Source organism: Chelonia mydas, chromosome 22 (assembly GCF_015237465.2).
Source record: "Chelonia mydas isolate rCheMyd1 chromosome 22, rCheMyd1.pri.v2, whole genome shotgun sequence".
NCBI classification, from domain to species: Eukaryota; Metazoa; Chordata; order Testudines; family Cheloniidae; genus Chelonia; species Chelonia mydas.
In genome coordinates this window covers 14,655,414-14,673,052 of record NC_051262.2, presented here as the reverse complement: position 1 = coordinate 14,673,052, position 17,639 = coordinate 14,655,414, and the positions used below count along the sequence as shown (strand labels likewise).

Here is a 17,639-nt window from a genome sequence, read left to right as displayed (position 1 = left end):
CCACAGGTTGATGAGTCCACCAGCCCTCTTTGCCGGTGTTTGGCAGAAGGGGCAGTTGTTCTGGGTTTTATAGATTAGCTCAAGATGACTTGACATAGGCAGGCGTGATACCTGCTGCAATATGAAGGCTTAGCTGGCAAACATTTGAAACTCACCCCATCCTTCTTGCACTCAAGCTAGCTATTGAAAACCCGCATGTCGTCTTTCACAAGGAACCCACCCCCACCGCCAGTAGTAAAGTTTCATGTAGTTTTTGTCTATTTTGCCATCTGTCTCTGATGATTGCCAAGATTCTGTGGATAGACTGTAGTCTGAGTGCATATAAAAAAGATCTAACAAGGAAACCCCACCAGGGAACTTTTGTACAGTGTTATTAAAAGGCTAGTTTTCAATATTCTTTCTCTCTTCTCTCATTTAATCACGGAGTATGCTTCATAAATAAAAGTAGGCAATATCCTCATTATTGCCTTGCAAGCCAAATGTTTGATAAATGATATTCTTCCTGCAGATTCCAGGAGGCCCATAAAATAGCCCGACCTTGTATTTATTATGGACCAGATAATCCTATTTCATACAATGGTCAATATTAATGAATCAATGTTTGCATACTATTGATTATGCTAAATTATGGGATACCAAAAGGAAAGCTTGTAAGAACTAAAAGATTCTAGGGGGGAAAGGGAGAACAGGCGTCTGAATCAACAGAACTGGCAATTTTTGTGTGGAAAGATTCCACGATTGAAAAATATGGCTTAATCAAAACCAACATTTTTCATATGAAAACGCCAAATCTGACACCCCACCCCTCACCCCGCTGCCAAAAAAATAAAATTGAATGTCAAAATTAAAACTTCTGTTTTGGATAATCATTTCAAAATTATATTCATTTTCTACTTAAAATGCCACTTTGTTTCAGCTTTTCATTTAAAAAGAAAACTAAATGAGAGAACTTTACGTCCAAATGCTGATTCCAGATTCCAGCTTAATTTTTTACTTGAAATTTGTTTGTTTTTTAAGTTTTAAACTTCCTATGGGAGAAACAAAATATTTATTTCAAAACTTCTTGCAGGAAAAATAATGGTTTTCTGACCAGCTCTAGTAATACGGTCTGTCACTTCTCTTCCTGGCCAGAGATACAATTATTCAGCACAAAAAGGCCCGAAGTGTGATAGGTACAAGAAAACCAGCATTCTGGAATCAGACAGATGAGCCAGGTAATGATGCTGGGAAACACGTATTAGCAATGGGGTCATGTCAACCACTGACAGTTCTGCCCCGTCTTCTCCACTTGGCCAAAATGGTCCTGTAAAAAAACCCCAACATTTCTCTCTTACAGAACAGTCACTCTGATTTAACAACCTGTCTCAGGACCCTGACTGGAAAAAGAGTGATGGGGTATCGAAAAAGCAGTGGGATAGGAATATGTGACCCATCTTTCCTATCAACAGGAGATATAATAGTGCAGCAGTTTGAGAATCTTCATGCTTGATCTTGGTAGATGTGATTCTTTTCTAACTTGATTATTAAACTGTGATTTGTTCTAATTATTGTGGGTAAATAATATGAATAGTTTCAATCCTCCCCATCTTCTTCCTTTTTATTTCTATTTCATTTGATTGAAATCAGCAGCCCTTGACTGACAACAGTGAATCCGACCAGAATTTTTTTTTCAAGTTTGTTTTAATTGAGTTGTCTGAAGCTACCAGCAGACTTTCCTGTTGCAATGCTGGGCAGCGAACCTGAGTGATGGATTGTCAAAGTTCATAAACCAGAGCCTGGATTTCCCTTAAGCAAACAACTTAGAGTCAAAACAATAGCTCTATAGTCTTGAGGGAGCCAAACAAAGATAAATATTACCATGCCACCGTAAAGTACTGAAGCCAAGTCATTCTCAGATGGACAAGGCTACCAGAGGGGCATCTAAGGGCTTGTTCACACTTGAAAAGCTACAGGGGTGCAGCTGCAGCTGCACTGTTGTTCCACGTCAGTGTAGACACTACCTGCACTGATGGGGGAACCCCACGGCACAGGAAAATCCATCTCCCTGAGAGGCAATAGCTAAGTCGGTAGAAGAATTCTTTTGTTGACCTAGCGTTGTCTACACCACGGTGTGAGGTCAGCTTAACTACGTCGCTCGGGAGTGTGGATTTGTCACACCGGTGAGCTATTAGCTGGGTCAAGCTAATTTTACTGTAGACCAGGCCTAACCCTGAAGCTGATCTAACTTGCTGTGTTGGGGGGCTCAGCAAACTCTTGCATAAGACCAAACTACTAGGAGCCCATAGGTGGCTTTAAGTCCCCTTTGCTCCCGTGTCCCCTCCATCTCTGCCCCAAGCACAGGAATGGAGTAACTGAGAATCAAACCCCACATGTTGCCTCTCAGTCTGGGGGGTGGTGAATCAGAGTATCGTGTTTCCAGAGCTCAGGCTAGGGCGAGGTGTGAGGATGATCCCACCAAGCAGAGCGGCACTGCCAATCCCAGTTAAGGTGGTTTGATAATGCTATGGAAGCCTTGACCCTCCTTGCTTTCAATCCATGTTGTGTTGCTTGCTATAGGTAGATACAGTAAGTTTTCATCCCAGTGGATCTCCCTCTGTTCGCTTCTTCCTGAGCGTTCTCTCGGAAATCAGGAATCCAAACATATTTCAGAGCTTTCAAGGACTGTTAACATTGTCACACTTGAACAATTCTCCCCTTCGCGGAGGAAATGGACGGTATTGGTATAGTGAGCAAAGGAAATTGTGCTATTGAGAATGCAAGAGTTGAAGCAGATGAATGTTTCAGAACTGAACTGCACCAGTGACACGTAGAACTCTGTTCTGCATGCATGTGACAAGTGAGACACTACTTTGTGACAGCTACAAAACCATTTAATTTTAGCTCATTGCAAGAGGATCTTTGGTGTAGAGTGAGGAAGGGGCAGAATTTATTGCACGTTCTACATTTTAGCTGTGCATCTGGTCATTTTGGTACTCAGGAAATTGTACCAAACGTAGCACTAGCTCATGCCAGGCAGAATACAGGCCTGGGGTGTGCAAGCTTCCCTTATACAGCCCAGGTACTGATTGCAATTCTGGAAGCTCTGGCCTGTGCCTCAATCCTGACCTGCTGCACCTCCGGCTGTTCCACAGAGCTGGTTGAGATTTTTCTTTTGAAACTTTGATGGCAAAAAATTATATTTTGCCCCCAATATTGAAACCCTGCACAACAATTTTTTGTTTTTTTCAGAGATTTCTGTTTTTTTGCCAAAACCAAAAAATTTGAAATTTTGAATTTTGTGATTTTTCTTTTTGTTGGTCTTTCTCCTACCCCTCACCTCCCTTGTCCTTTTATTCTTTTTTTGCTGCTGAATGCAGTCAAATAAATGAAGGGTTTTTCACTTTTTCCTTTATTCTTTTTGCAATTCTGTAACTCTTCAAAATATCTCCAGCTTTGGGCAAGGTATTTAGACAAAATGAAAAATAAAACTCTGTTACTTTACCACACGGTGACTTGCAAGGTTGGAGAAGTTCTGAATAGTTACAGAATTGCTGGGGAGTGGCCTGGGGAGAAGAAGATAGAAAAAGTGAAGGAAAAAACCGCAGGCCTCACACATCATTCATTCTGTTGCATTCCATGAGAAAAGGGAGTATGAAGGAGATTAAAATTATTATTTTTAAAATCAGTTTTGAAATTGAAACATCAAAATGTCTTGCAAAAATTTTTCCGAATTTTTTTGACCAGTTCTATCATTCCAGTCCACATTCCAGCACCTAGTGTTTTAACAACATGCCCCATTCCAACTTGCTTTATCTCACTGGACTAAAACATGGCTGTATACACAGTCTCATTTTGTCCCAGTGCTGGAGATGGGCTGCATTGTGCTTCCCAGCCTGTGTACCCAGCCTCCTAGATAAACTGAGCGCAAGTTACAAAACAAAAAGTTCTGCAAAGCTCTCTTTGGTGTTGCTTGCTTTGAAATTGTTTGACACTTCACAAGATTTTAGGGGGCTTTAAAAAAAAAACTAATTAGTTTCCTAAATAGCCAATTAGTCTCCTACCTACCTTCCAAGTGCAACCAGCTTTCTTGTCGATGTAATTTTCTACCAAACAATAATCATCATCTGCTTTAAAGTAGAAGCCAAAATGGTTCAATAAACAGCTTTTTCCAATGCTGTTCCCTTTGGACCTGATCCAAAACTCACTTTTGTTAAACAAGACTCCTGTTGATTTCAGTGGACTTTGCATCAGGTCCTTGATTCCCTTTTCTTCTCTGATCACTCTCTACATTTTCTTTTCCGTCTGGACTTTTCCTCCTTCCTCTGCCCCCTCTATGATTATGGCCTGTAGATGTTGGCCTGTATGCAGCAGTCATTATTATTTGTACCATACTGTAAAGCCCCAAGCCGTGATACTTCCGAGCCTGACTAAGCCGGAGTTACCTCTGAGCCGGAGCCTGCTTATGCCTGACAAGTCATCCCTGACCAGAGAGTGTGATGAGTCCTCAGAGGCACTTACTTGCAGGTCTTGTGGTAGGCTCAACACCACTCCATCAGGGTTCAGTCAATCCACAGGCAAGGACCCCCCCCAAGCACTGATTACAACAAAGTCGCATCCTCCACAGTGGCTGTGCTGAGTAAAAGAGTTAATACCAAAAGGAAGCATCTCTATTTTGCCAGCCAGAAATAAAATGCTTGGGTAAAACATAGGGACATTAATCCTAGACATAGACCCCTGTCTCACTAATACTGCTGGGAAGGTTAGCAGTATTTCCTGCCCATTGTGCAGATTGGTTTTGCTGCTTGAAATCAGCTCGTCAGAGAAAAAGAGGCAAAATCTAGAATGGCTGGGGCAGGTGGGTGTGTCCTGCAGGAGCTGGTCTGGAAATGGGTCATGGAAGGCATATTCTTTCCTCTCCCAGGGAGCATATGTGTGTGTTTCTTTAAATTCTGATTCAAGATCATAAGCCGTGCCCCTTCCCCAACCCCAAAAATAAAAAATCAAACTCAGGAAAAAGCAGCCCAGGGGCAGAAATAGACAGAAAAGAAGCAGTTGCTTCAGTTTTTGCTTCCACCTTCATATGTTATCAGTTTCTTCCAGGTATATCTGCAGCCTCCCCAGGGCCATTGCTGGAGCGACATTAATTTAATTTACTCAGATGCTGCAGTCTGTGGTGCGCTCTAATTTTAGACTTTGTCTCTCTGGATTCTGAATTTGAATGTGAAGAAATGACAAGTCTCTCTCTCTCTCTCTCTCCTGTACGTGCAAGGTGGAATCTGCTCAGGTTAGGGACTACGGAAACATGTTTTTGACAGAAGTGAGTGAGTATGAAAAATGCCTTTGTGGGTCACAGTTGCTAACCCAGTGGTAGCAGCAGTTGCTGCTTCAGGAATTGGGACTAGCAGAGCTGAGCTGGGCTGGATTGTCATTGACTCAGACTCTGAGCCAGATCTTGCTCTAGGTCACGTGGATGTAAATCAGGAATAACTCCACCAAAGTCAACAGAGTTTACTCCAGATTTACACATTGAAAATGAAGAGCAGACCCTTGTCCTCTGTGTCACAGGCTGAGAATTTTAAAACCATGTACGATGTAAAAAGTCTGAAGACAAGAGGAAGTGCCTAACTCCCTCAAGGCAAATGCGATCCTTAGTATAAAAAGTTAAACAGCTTAATAAGGCAAATTGTTTCCTGAGAGAGACACCACGTGTTTTAGGAGTGTGTTTGTTTGTGTTTAGGGATGGGGGTGGTTGTGTGTGTGTCTAACTTAGTCTGGAAATCAGAAGGAGTTCAGACTGTGGAGCAAGTGTGCTGAAGACTTTGAAACTTTGTACCAGCCCTTCACACTAAGCCATGCTAACACAAAGCTTATTCTTTGTCAATTCAGAGGCAAATACTTATTTTTCATGGCAATTTTTCAGGTAGGAACTAGGCAGGGAAGATGGGGATTTCCTCTAATGGGTTTTTTTTTTGTACCTAGACAACCACTGGCTTATCTCAGTGATCATGAATTGGCCTGATCTGCACTAACCTCTCGCTGCAGCCCAGCGTGGGCTGTGTCATCAGTAAATGCAATGGACGCAGCAATATATTCATTCAAAGACCATGTTCCATTGGCTAATGCTGCATCTTCATTGCAGAACAGCTGTATTAAGCAAGTTTTCAAGCTGTGATGATTAACAGCCCTGCTGAAAGGGATGGCCAGGGCAGGGACTATACAGATATGGTAGTACGTTTGCAATAAAGACTCTTGTTTCTTCCATCCCCTCTGGATTCAGCTCAGTTCAGTCCAGGCTTCGTCATTCTTGGTTAAGTTCTGTATTGCTCATTTTTCTCCTCTTCCTTCCCAGGGTGCTTGAGAGAGATTGGAAAGGAGCTGATATCATTAGGTGTAATTACAAAGGTGCAAATTTCTATTAGCTATGAGGCCTACTGAAGAATAACCAGTTTCAGGCCTAAGTGAATTATAGCTCTGGAAGCCAACACTTTCCCCAGGTTTGCCGGTTCCACTTAATGTGCGTTTCCAATAACGTTATTCCATTGCAGGGAGCTTGGGTTAGGAGAGCTTTTGTTGACTATGTTACACAAATTCAATTTGTCATAGTGCTTGGTGTATAAATTAGAAATGAGAGATGCTAGCAAAATTAAATGATAAGCCCTGCGCCAGCTCCCTTCATGGCTGATGGGGCTGATAAATCAAACCCCAGAGCAATATCTGCTCAAATAGAATGAAATTGTGATCTAAGTAGGTCAATAAAGAAGCCAATAATCATTGTGTGGATGGGCATGACGATTTTGGGTCTCTTTCTCCTGTGCCCTTGTGTCACCATTTACACGTGAGCAAAGGTGGGTGTAAACTGCCACTAACTCAGAATTCTGCCCTCACTGGTGGGAGCCTTTTACAACACTCTGAGCGCAAGTGGAAGGTATCAATTCGGCAAACTATCCCTGCAGAAATGTACAGTGCCAGCTTGTAATTAAATGCTAACTCAACTCAGGTGAATGCGAAGTAGTGCAGACAAGGCAGCCGACGATGTGATTATCTAACTGGAGCCCACACTAACCAGGTGGAGAAGTTTGATTTCAGGGACACGCTTGTTTTGTACTTAGTGGGTAAATAGCAGTGATTCTTTAGCCATGATGCGATCACGTAAGAGAAGTTGCAAGGGAGGTGGGGATTGGGAATGCACAAGTCCTGCAATGCACTGGTGATAGCATGCCCAGGGTGTTCAGAGAAATATTTCCCCCTTCATCCCTGTTCACACAGTACCCTTATTTATGTTCTCTAGCTAACAGAATGGGCATGTGATCCTCCTTAAAAGACCTAGAACCCTGCAGCTTTTCCCCATCTGCACGCTGTGCACCTCGGAAGGGAAGGGTCAGCTTTCTAGGACCCCTCTGGGGTCCATAAGGAGCTGCCTGATTCCTGGCTAAGGTATAAACTATGATGTCACAGTGGGAAGCTGAATAATGCAGTATGATCAAAGCCCTGGAGGAAGAAACACTCAGCCCTGGAGGAGTTCAGCTGTTGCATCACCCCTGTACAACAGTAATTGGCGTTTATATATTTACATATTCAAAGCTCTGGATGGACATTGACTGGTTATTAATCCTCCAAATACCCCAATGAGACATTTATTCTAGCTGGGTTCAATTGGCAGAAGTGCCAGCTGCGGGGGCGATAAGAAGGTTTTGCTACTGGAGATTTTCAGCAAAGGTTGGATAGGTGGCTGATGGATGGACTGAGCTGCATTCTTGGAGGTTAGCACATCACTAGGGTGAGTGAGGCTGAGAAGGAATCTTGCATTCTTACCAGGGTCAGAGAGATTTGGTTTGGATTCACTAAGGAAATGTTCTCTTAAAATGGGTTTCTTTCTAGAATGACCTTTGGTCCCTGGCTAGTGAACAGTACTTGGGGGTCTTTCTCTTCTGCCCAGATGTCCTCATGCATCCCTCATTAGTGTTTAGAAGAGTGATGGGCACTGAATGGAGAACAAGCTCCGGATGCTGTGTGTGACAAAGCCTCTTTTTAACCACTGCGGCATCCTATGTCTAATATGCTGGCACGTTATAAGACCATATGGAGTCGCTAGATAAACCGAGCATTGCACTGTAATCACACAGCAACGTGGGAGAATTCTGAAGCGCCCACCATCGGTAGCACTCAGAACAACTATCCACCTTTCCAAAGCTGTCTTCTAGTATGGGCAGCTTTGCTGAGTCCTGAAATGCTCAGTCGAGGTGGGGATCGGTCAGAGCATGGGAGAGCAAAGGAAAGGGACTTAATTCTGTAACACAAGACGTGGTGCAAATGTGCATTCCTTATAACAGGAGAGGTACAAGAGTTTGCCAGCAGGGTCTAGGCCGTGAATAGATTTGTCATACACACTTAATATCTGCAGTGTGGTTTAGCTGTGTTGGTCCCACGATATTAGAGCGACTAGGTGGATGAGGTAATATTTATTGGACCAATTTCTGTTGGTGAAAGAGACAAGCTTTTGAGCTTCCACAGAGCTCTTCTTCAGGACTGTGACCTCACCCCTCTTGTCTCTCTACCATACGCTTAATGACTCCCAGACACACTGGATAATGCAAAGCAGCGGTGGTGTCACAGATACCCATACGTCGTGGTTTTGCTTGTTGCAAAGTGGAAAACTGAGCAGCAGGATTGAAAGCTCTTTGTCCACAGAAAGCAGTTATCTCTCCTGCCCTCCCCTGGCCCTGGGGAAATTTAGACAGAGAAGAACATGTTCAGATGTTAGCGTCAGCAGAATGGGAATAATGGAGAACTATTTACCTGTACCTGGCCATTATATTCTCTGCGAGCTCAATCCTGCAGCAGTCAATGAGAGGTTTTATCCATTCCGAATCCTGGGAGTTGAAGGCACTCAGGGCCTTGCATGAGCAAAGACCCACCTTCACAGGGAAGGTATTTGCTCTCAGCTTGTCCTCTCTCTTTCTGCCCATCAGAATTCCCTGAGTATGATACAGGCCTACTACCACAGAAATTACTGTAATGTAATAAACCCACCCTGATGACTTCATGCTAGAGGCAAAGTAGGAGGAGTTTACTGGCAAACAGGGAAGGAAAAAAGTATGGAATAGCTGTAATTGGGTCTGTTGGATTCAATAAGACAATCTATGACAGATGCCTATAGCATGGGAGCAGTGTCTTTGGTGTGGAAGAACGGCCTTGTGGCTAAGGCCCTAGACTAAGACTGGACAGGTCTGCATTCAGTTACTTGCTCTGCTGCTGACTCCCTGAGTGACTGTGGGCAATCCCTTCGCCTCTCAGTTCACCTGGCTGTAAAATGGGGCCAGAAACATCTCTGTAAAACAGGTCGATATTGTGAAGCTAAATTAACTACTGATTGTGAGGTGCTCAGCTACTGTGGTACCTAGTCTGAGATGATTGCATTACAGAAGTGTGGCTATGTGTTGCTTTTTGTTCTTCCTAGGAATAGGAGAGGACAGCATGACTGACCCGGGGTCTCCAATTTCCTCATGGACCTGATGAGGTTACTGTGGCTATAGATGACTCTGGAGACGAGCAAATTCATCTGTAAAAAGGTCTTACAGATTTTTTTTTCCTCTCTCAATATTTTTCAATCACATAAAGGATGAGAAGTCACTTTAAACTCTGGGACACTGAGACCTAGCAGAGAACACAGCATTACATTTACAAAGGACGTGATAAATTATTCAGTCATTGTTACATTATGGTGTGGGGGGAGGCCGTGCCAGCTTCACGCAAGAGTGGATGAAGAAGTTTTCCTAATTGACAGTTTATGTAAGGCTTGCAGTAGTTTCTTATGCAGAGTGACACACACACAGGCTCACACAATGCTTTCAATCAAAGCCAGGCTGGGAAACCCAACCCCACAGACACCTTTCATTTCATGTTTTCTTAGGTTCTTTCAGAGAGAGAGTGATTGACACACAAGCTGAACCCTAGAAGAGGGAGAAAACAGAACCGTCGTCTTTGACTTCAATGCAAAAAGATTAGAGTAAGTAATTTTCTCTTTTATAACCTGGAAGAAAATGGGGAAGGATATCTCTGAGGCTGGATATCTGTTATGAAGACTCTGGCAGACAGATGTTTAAAAAAAAAAATCCCCAAACCCGGAGACAAAAACTATGACAGAAAGGAAAGTTACCTGAGAGAGTTACCTGAAGGGTCAAATCCAACAGCTTCATTTTCAAAAGTAGCTGTGAGTAGTTTGAGGGAGTTCCCATTTATTCCACAGCATTCGTCTGCTCTGGTACCTGGTGTTACTCCAGACCTTTGGCCTCATTTCCAAATTGGGTTGTAATGATCCATGTCTCTCCTCTCTCACGCACACATATGCGTGCACAATGCTTGCCAGCTAACCAATCTATAAGTGGTGATAAGCCATAGAGAGGATGCCTGGCCATTAGCTCCAGCAACACACACCTCTGTGTTTAGATTATGCCTTTTGGCTCAGCCCTGAGGAAGGCACTGTGTAAAATCTGCACCAACTCGGGAGTAGCCTTCAGAAGCAAAAGCTGCAACCTCCCCTGCTTCCCTCTTGCCCCAGGAGGATGATAGTAATTGACTGCAGCAAATTATGATACACTCTGCAATGACTGGGGCTTAGAAGGAGGACCAAGGCTCCCACCTGTCTCATGTACCATACATTGGATAGTAACATGAAAGGACTCCACGCTTGTAAAACTAAAGTGGCTCTTTATTAAGAGAAGAGTTTAGAGGGTGCTGCATCTGCCGCTAGCATTCCAGCCATGTTCACACAGACTGACTTGCTGGTGACTCCTCCAAACTCTCCCTCCTGCACCCTGAGCTTCTCTTTCCAAGTTCCATGCAGATTTCTAAAATCACCAATTCCCCACCCAGCTGCTCTGGGGAAGGAATAAATGTGTTATTATTGTGGGAGCACCTAGAGGCTCTGAACAAGATCAGCAAGGTGCTGTGCAGACATACAGGGAGAGGGAAGAGCTAAGAGTCCAAATAGACAAAGGCGGGTGAGGTAATACCAGCACAGCGAGGGGAAGTGACTTGCCCAAGGTCACATAGGAGATCAGCAAATAGAACCCAGGTTTCCTGACTTCCAGTCCAGTGCCCTAGCTATTAAACCATCCTGCCTATCACTAGCCACTAAACAGTGCTTAATCCCATTCATTCCTGCACACTCAGACCCATGGGCTGGGTAGTCCATGTAACGGTTTAAGGAGGGATTGTGAATCCCCTTTCCTTCCTCCATTCCACAGACACCCAGTCCAAGTCCCAGCCTAGCCCCAAAGAAGCAGCTGCTCTAATGCGGTCCCCGAAGCCAGCATTCAGAATCAGAGATGCAGTTCTAGAGCTCCGTTCAGTTTAAAGCCCAGCTGCAGCATCTCGCTACTCTGCTGTTTCCAGCCACCATGGAGGGGCTGAGATGAAGTACTTAGTGAGATAAAGGGGAATTCTGTTCTCCCCTGCATCCCTTGCAGTGACTAGAGACCCCCGAGGGGCGTGGTAGTGAGCTGCCGGGGTGTTCTCTTGTCATTTGAGCTCTGCCTCCAAGTGTATCTATTGTAGCTCATGATGCTTCTCATAGATGTTGTTTTGCCATGAGAAGGAAATGAGAGGAGAGGCCTTAATTTGATAACCTACAGATAAATCTAGAAAACTCTCAAGGCTGTGAAAGCTCCAGAAGATTAAGAAAGCCCTTTGCATACTGCATGCATTACAAGGAGAGGAAAAAAACCGAGAAAACAGGAGTCACACAGAAGGAAACATTAAGATGTATTTGTCCAAGACAGCTTGGGAGAGGGGAAAAAAAAAAGCCAAAGGCAGATTAATGCGCAGGGCAAAGAGGGGATTTGGGAACAGCATTGGAGCTGGGAATAACAATGAGAACAGATTGAGCTGAGGACGTAAGGGGAATGGAGGATGCCAGTAAGATGAACCAACTTTACTCTGGCCACACCAGAGTGCACAACTGCTCAGTTTCTGCAGCTATAGCTGTTATATTTGCCTGACATGACTAGTCCCTGGCTTGAAGCTGGGCAGAAAGAGCACTGCTTTGTTCAGTGGCCTGTTTTACTGGAGGTCAGATTAGATGATCTAATCAGTTCTAAGGCCGGAGGGGACTTATCTAATATTTCATGTCTCATCATGGTTTGAAGAAAAGGACAGATTCTGCCCTAACCTGGGGAAAGAACTACTAGTTGTGACCTAATCAGCTTTGGGTGGACCATGGAGCTGGGCATCTCAGTTGTCCTACCAGTCAGAAGTTTCAGAGTAACAGCCGTGTTAGTCTGTATTTGCAAAAAGAAAAGGAGTACTTGTGGCACCTTAGAGACTAACCAATTTATTTGAGCATAAGCTTTCGTGAGCTACAGCTCACTTCATCGGATGCAACGATGAAGTGAGCTGTAGCTCACGAAAGCTTATGCTCAAATAAATTGGTTAGTCTCTAAGGTGCCACAAGTACTCCTTTTCAGTCAGAAGTTGACTCTTCAGCTTCTTGAAATCAGAGAGAGAGAGGCTCTGACCTGGATCATTCGTGCATGTTGGGCGTGAGGTTTTTGTCATATTTCAAACGAAGATTGAGGGGTTTGCGTGGTCCGGGAAGGAAGGGATGTACCCCTCAGCTCTGGAGATGTTTGCTCAACACCAGATTTATGGCACAAGTTGAAAGGGAGCGTCTCATGCTCCTAACTCTCATTTGTGGGCATTACAAAATTCATCAGCAGCATGACCACTGTGTGTTAGGGTCCCAGGACAGAGCTGCATTGGCAGAACTGTGTAGGGCCCAGGACTGGGATAGCAGGGGTTGCCATGGGTCAGGATGGAGGTGCACTGGCAGAACTGTGTGTGATAAATTAGAGCACAGTGTAGCTGGATGAAGCCAGCCCTTTATATTTCTCATGCTCATCAGCACTCCATTTCCCCACAAGCTTAACAAGTAAATGACATGCAGATTGAAATCACTGCTGCTCCCTGCCCCAGCCAGAGCTGGGAGAAGAATCCGATCTGCCAGAGAGCATTGTATCCCCTAAGCAGAGACTGATATGACTCTTCCTGTTGATGGATGGCAGAGTTTCTAATGTGAACTAAAATCCATTCAGGGCTAAATGAGAGTGTGAAAGTTACCATCTCTCTGCAGCCAAGCAGGTGCTCCAAAGGCAAATGCTCAGAGCCATTAGCTTCCGGCTGCTTGGGCACTTTGATTATACAGGAGTGTTTATATCCCCCAGCCCCCCACTTCTCTGCCTCCCTTTTTTCTCGTTGCTGAGACTGGCACCTCCTTGCAAACTGGCTCAGTGTGCTTTTCTCTGCATATCCATCCTCATTTTGCCTTTTCATATCCCAATCCTCCTCTGTTGCAACTGCAATGGAGGCTGAGCACACGGAGCCTTTGCTCCAGGGTGCTGTCCCTGCCCCTTGGCAAAGCCTGTACCTTACCCAGGAATGCTGGGCAGGTGCCTCTGCAGCATTCACTGGGCTCTTGCAATCTTGGAGTGGGGGGTGGCGTGGGGCGGCAAGCAGTTCACTGAAGGCTGGATCATACACCTTGCTGCCTGCTGCAGCTAAAGAGAAACCCAAGCTGCTGCTTTGCTGACCTGGTTTTTGCTTCAGCTTACTTTCACCATTTTAAAGAGACAGTCACACCACAGCAGCTTCATGTAGGTGAGAAGCAGTGTGTGATTATGTGAATATTTGCTGCAAAAGATTTTTTTTTTTAAATCCAGACACAAAAAACCTTTTTCCCACCACCTTAGCAATTACTAATGAATTGCTGCTACTGTTTGCCTCTGTGGACACTCCAAAGAGCTAGGCGTTGGTGTGTGAAGCGTTTGGGATACCTGGGGTATGAAAGCTGCTCTAAAAAAACTCAGTGGCATCTGAAGTGTCAAGATACCCCTGAGAAGGAAGTTGGAGGCTTATAGCCTCTTGCTTGTTGCAGCAGCTATGGTGCATCATGATGGAAATGCCAGTGGAGACCGCAGAAGACCACACATCTCTGTCCCAATTTTTTTTCCTTCCTGGCAGTGACATTCAGAAATAAAAAGGCAAGAGAAGAGACCAAATGAGAGGGGAGAGATTGTATTAGATTTCGGGGGAGGTTTTTTTAAATCATTGTCTCTAGTAATGTTACAGATGGAAATATTCTAGGGGCCCTACAGGAACACTTCACATAGCAAACTTCCCATGTGCATTATTCCATTCGTTTAAAAGGTTCTTTTTGCTTCAGCAGAATAAACTGAAGATGTCACACTGTTCCATGCAGCAGAGAGCAAGAAGAGATCCTCACACCCACGATGCAAATCACTTACAAGTACTTAGGATATGCCTTCCTTTCAGCAGTCCTGCTGGGATTACTCACCCACTTGAAGTGGGGCACGTGCTTATGGAGCTTACTGAATGGGGCCCTTAATCATTGCAGGTTTCTTAGATTTTCATAAAGCAAGTGATGTAAATTTCACCTGGCTTGAATAATACTGAAATAAGCTGGTTAAATGAATAGCTGCAAAGTGGCGTCTCCCTGAAAACCCTGTGGGTGCTTCAGAGGGAAGCTCTTCTAGATGATCAGCAGCTTTCATTCAAAGGAGTAAAAACCCCACCGTAGCTAACAGGATAGACATACCAGCTGCATAACATGCTGGGTTAGATTTGCCACAAGGGCTTGTGAAATCGCTGGCTAGAATGGAATCAGATAGGTCAAGTCTCTTGTGTATGGATGCTGTGTATATTAGCAGGTCTGCCCATTTGATTAATCAGTCTAATTAATTTAAAAGCCATTTCCTAATACTCCGCTCACTGCAGTTGGAGTTGAATGTGCTTCAGACTGACACTGCATTCCAGAATGTATGCACAGAAAGAAACATAGGTGTAGATTGAGATGCTAAGATTTTCCAAGGAGCCTACGGTAAAAATAAATTAATCTCCCAACTCCCATTGCCTTTCAGTGGGAAATGGGTTCCCAACTCATTTAAACCTTTTTGCCTAACCCCTCTGGGGAGGGATGGTCTTTTCACTGCATGTTTTTACCATGTCAAACACAATTGTCCTTGCTTAGTACCCCTAGTTGCTACTATAATACAAATAACTATTTTTCATCCCATCTGGAATGAGTGTGTTTGTTTGTAGAAGTTATAATAATAATCCCTGTTCTTATATAGCGCTGTTCATCAGTTGCTCTCAACGGACTTTACAAAGGAGGCCATTGTCGTTATACCCATTTTACAGATGGAGAAACTGAGGCACGGAGCAGGGAAGTGATTTGCTCGAGATCACTCAGAGCTGGGAATTGGATGCAGTTCTCCTGAGGCCCAGTCTTGGGCTCTAGCCACTAGACAACTAATGGACACCAAAAACATTCTCAGCAAGCTGCCCAGGATAGGACTCAAACTTGCAGTTCATGGGACCTGTTTGGATTCAAGGGCCACAGCAGATCACTTTGAGAAGCGGAGGACGGCTGAGTTTGAAGGTGTCCAGTTGATCTACACATGGTTAGTATTCTTCCAGTTCTGGCATTGATGATATGTTGGAAAAGTGCCATGTAAGAGAGTCCTACATGTTGTGGGAATGGGGGTAGGGGGTGGGAAAGAAGTACGGACAAGGGGAAATCAGTCCAAGGATATTTGCATTTGACAATAGGTTTTACTGGCATATTTATGATGTCACTTTTGCCTTTCGGTTTCCTTGTAATTTATCTGTTTAATATTGAGTTAAGAAGCCAGGAGGCAGCATCTGTCTGTCTGCAGCTCAGAGTGGGCTGGAGATACACTTCCAGTTGAACAATAAGAGGGGAAACTCCCTGTAGAAACCTGTGTGTGAGAGAGAGAGCTTAAACACCTCGCAAGGTGTTCATTCGAGATGAGCATCTTTCCTAGCAAAGATACATACACCGCAGACAACAAGAGTAGGGTGACCAGATCTCCTGATTTTATAGGGACAGTCCCAATTTTGGGGTCTTTTTCATATATAGCTCCTATTACCCCCCACCCCTGTCCCGATTTTTCACATTTGCTGTCTGGTCACCCTAAGCAAGAGTGTCCAGTGTCCTGATTCAGAAGGGTGATTAAGAAGGCTGAAAACAAAGCTAAATTATTAGTTTTCCATGGGCAGGGCCCTGGACACTGGATGGTCTCTCCAAGAGGAATGGTATCAGTTTGGATGGTATTGTTATAGGACCTTTTACCCAAAAAAACTCCTGCAGGTACCCAGTCAGTGTGATCCCTAGTCAAGCACAGAGCCCCATATTTTCATAAGTGTCTGCTAATTTCGAGCACCTCACTTTATGGAAGCACACGTTGACCAAGATTAAGAGGTGCTGAGTACCCACAAGTCCAATTACGTCAACAGGTGCTAGAAATATTTGCAACCTGTGAAAACCCCAAGCTCCCTCAGGTTGGAGTCCCCAGAAGTTAGCAACCCTAAGGTAGTGGAGACTATTGAACATTTTAGCAAGAGGATTTACTCTTTGCTCCAGTCCAGTAGGAAAGTAATATCTAGTCCCTGATCATAAGAATGGCCGTACTGGGTAAAACCAATGGTTCATGTAGTCCAGTATTCTGCAATTCAGTGGTTCTCAACTAGGGGTAGACATACCCCTGGGGGTATGCAGAGGTCTTCCAGGGGGTACATCAACTCCTCTAGATATTTGTCTAGTTTTATAACAGACTACATAAAAAGCACTAGCAAAGTCAGTACTATCTAAAATTTCATACAGACAATGACTTGTTAAACTGCTCTATATACTATACACTGAAATGTAAGTACAATATTTATATTCCAATTGATTTATTTTATAATTACATTGTAAAAATGAGAATGTAAGCCATTTTTCAGTAATAGTTTGCTGTGACACTTTTGTGTTTTTGTCTGATTTTTGTAAGCAAGTAGTTTTTAAATGAGGTGAAACTTGGGGGTATACAAGACAAATCAGATTCCTGAAAGGGGTACAGTAGTCTGGAAAGGTTGAGAACCACTGCCGTATTCCAACTGTGCCCTATCATCCCCTATCATCCAGTCCCAGCTTCTGGCAATCGGGGGTTAGGGACACCCAGAGCATGGGGTTGTGTCCCTGACCCATTTTGGCTAACAGCCATTAATGGACTTATCTTCCATAAACTTAGCTAATTCTTTTTGGAACCCACTTATACTTTTGAACTTCACAACATCCCCTGGCAATGAGTTCCACAGGTTGACTGTGCATTGTGTGAAGAAGTTCTTCTTTCAGTATGTAAATTTTGCTGGGTGATCCCTGATTCTTGTGTTATGTGAAGGGGTAAATAACACTGCCTTATTGACTTTCTCCACACCATTTAGGATTTTATAGACTTAACAGCTCCACCTCTTTTCTAAACTGATCAGTCCCAGTCTATTTAATCTCCCCTCACATGAAAGTTGTTTGGTGCCCCTAAACATTTTTGTTGCCCATGCCCAATTGTAATATATTTTTGAGGTGGGGAGACCAGATCTGCACACAGTATTCAAGCTGTGGGTATACCGTGGATTTATGTAGTGAAATTACGATATTTTGTCTCATTATCTATCCCTTTCCTAATGCTTCCTAACCTTCTGTTTGCTTTTTTGACTGCTGCTGTACATTACGCGGATATTTTCAGAGTCTTTCTTGAGTGGTAAGAGCTAATTTAGACCCCATCACTTTGTATGTATAGTTGGGATGA

The 17,639-nt window shown here is 43.9% G+C and overlaps 1 long non-coding RNA gene across 1 annotated transcript in view; it reads left to right on the top strand.

Moving 5' to 3' along the window:
• Window positions 1-9,969, top strand: part of LOC122463584 — a 98,714-nt gene extending 88,745 nt beyond the window's left edge. Inside the window, exons 3-4 of the long non-coding RNA XR_006287068.1 lie at window positions 9,437-9,548; window positions 9,890-9,969. This is a non-coding gene — a long non-coding RNA (uncharacterized LOC122463584). The remainder of the gene's footprint in view (window positions 1-9,436; window positions 9,549-9,889) is intronic.
• Window positions 9,970-17,639: the final 7,670 nt, after the last annotated feature.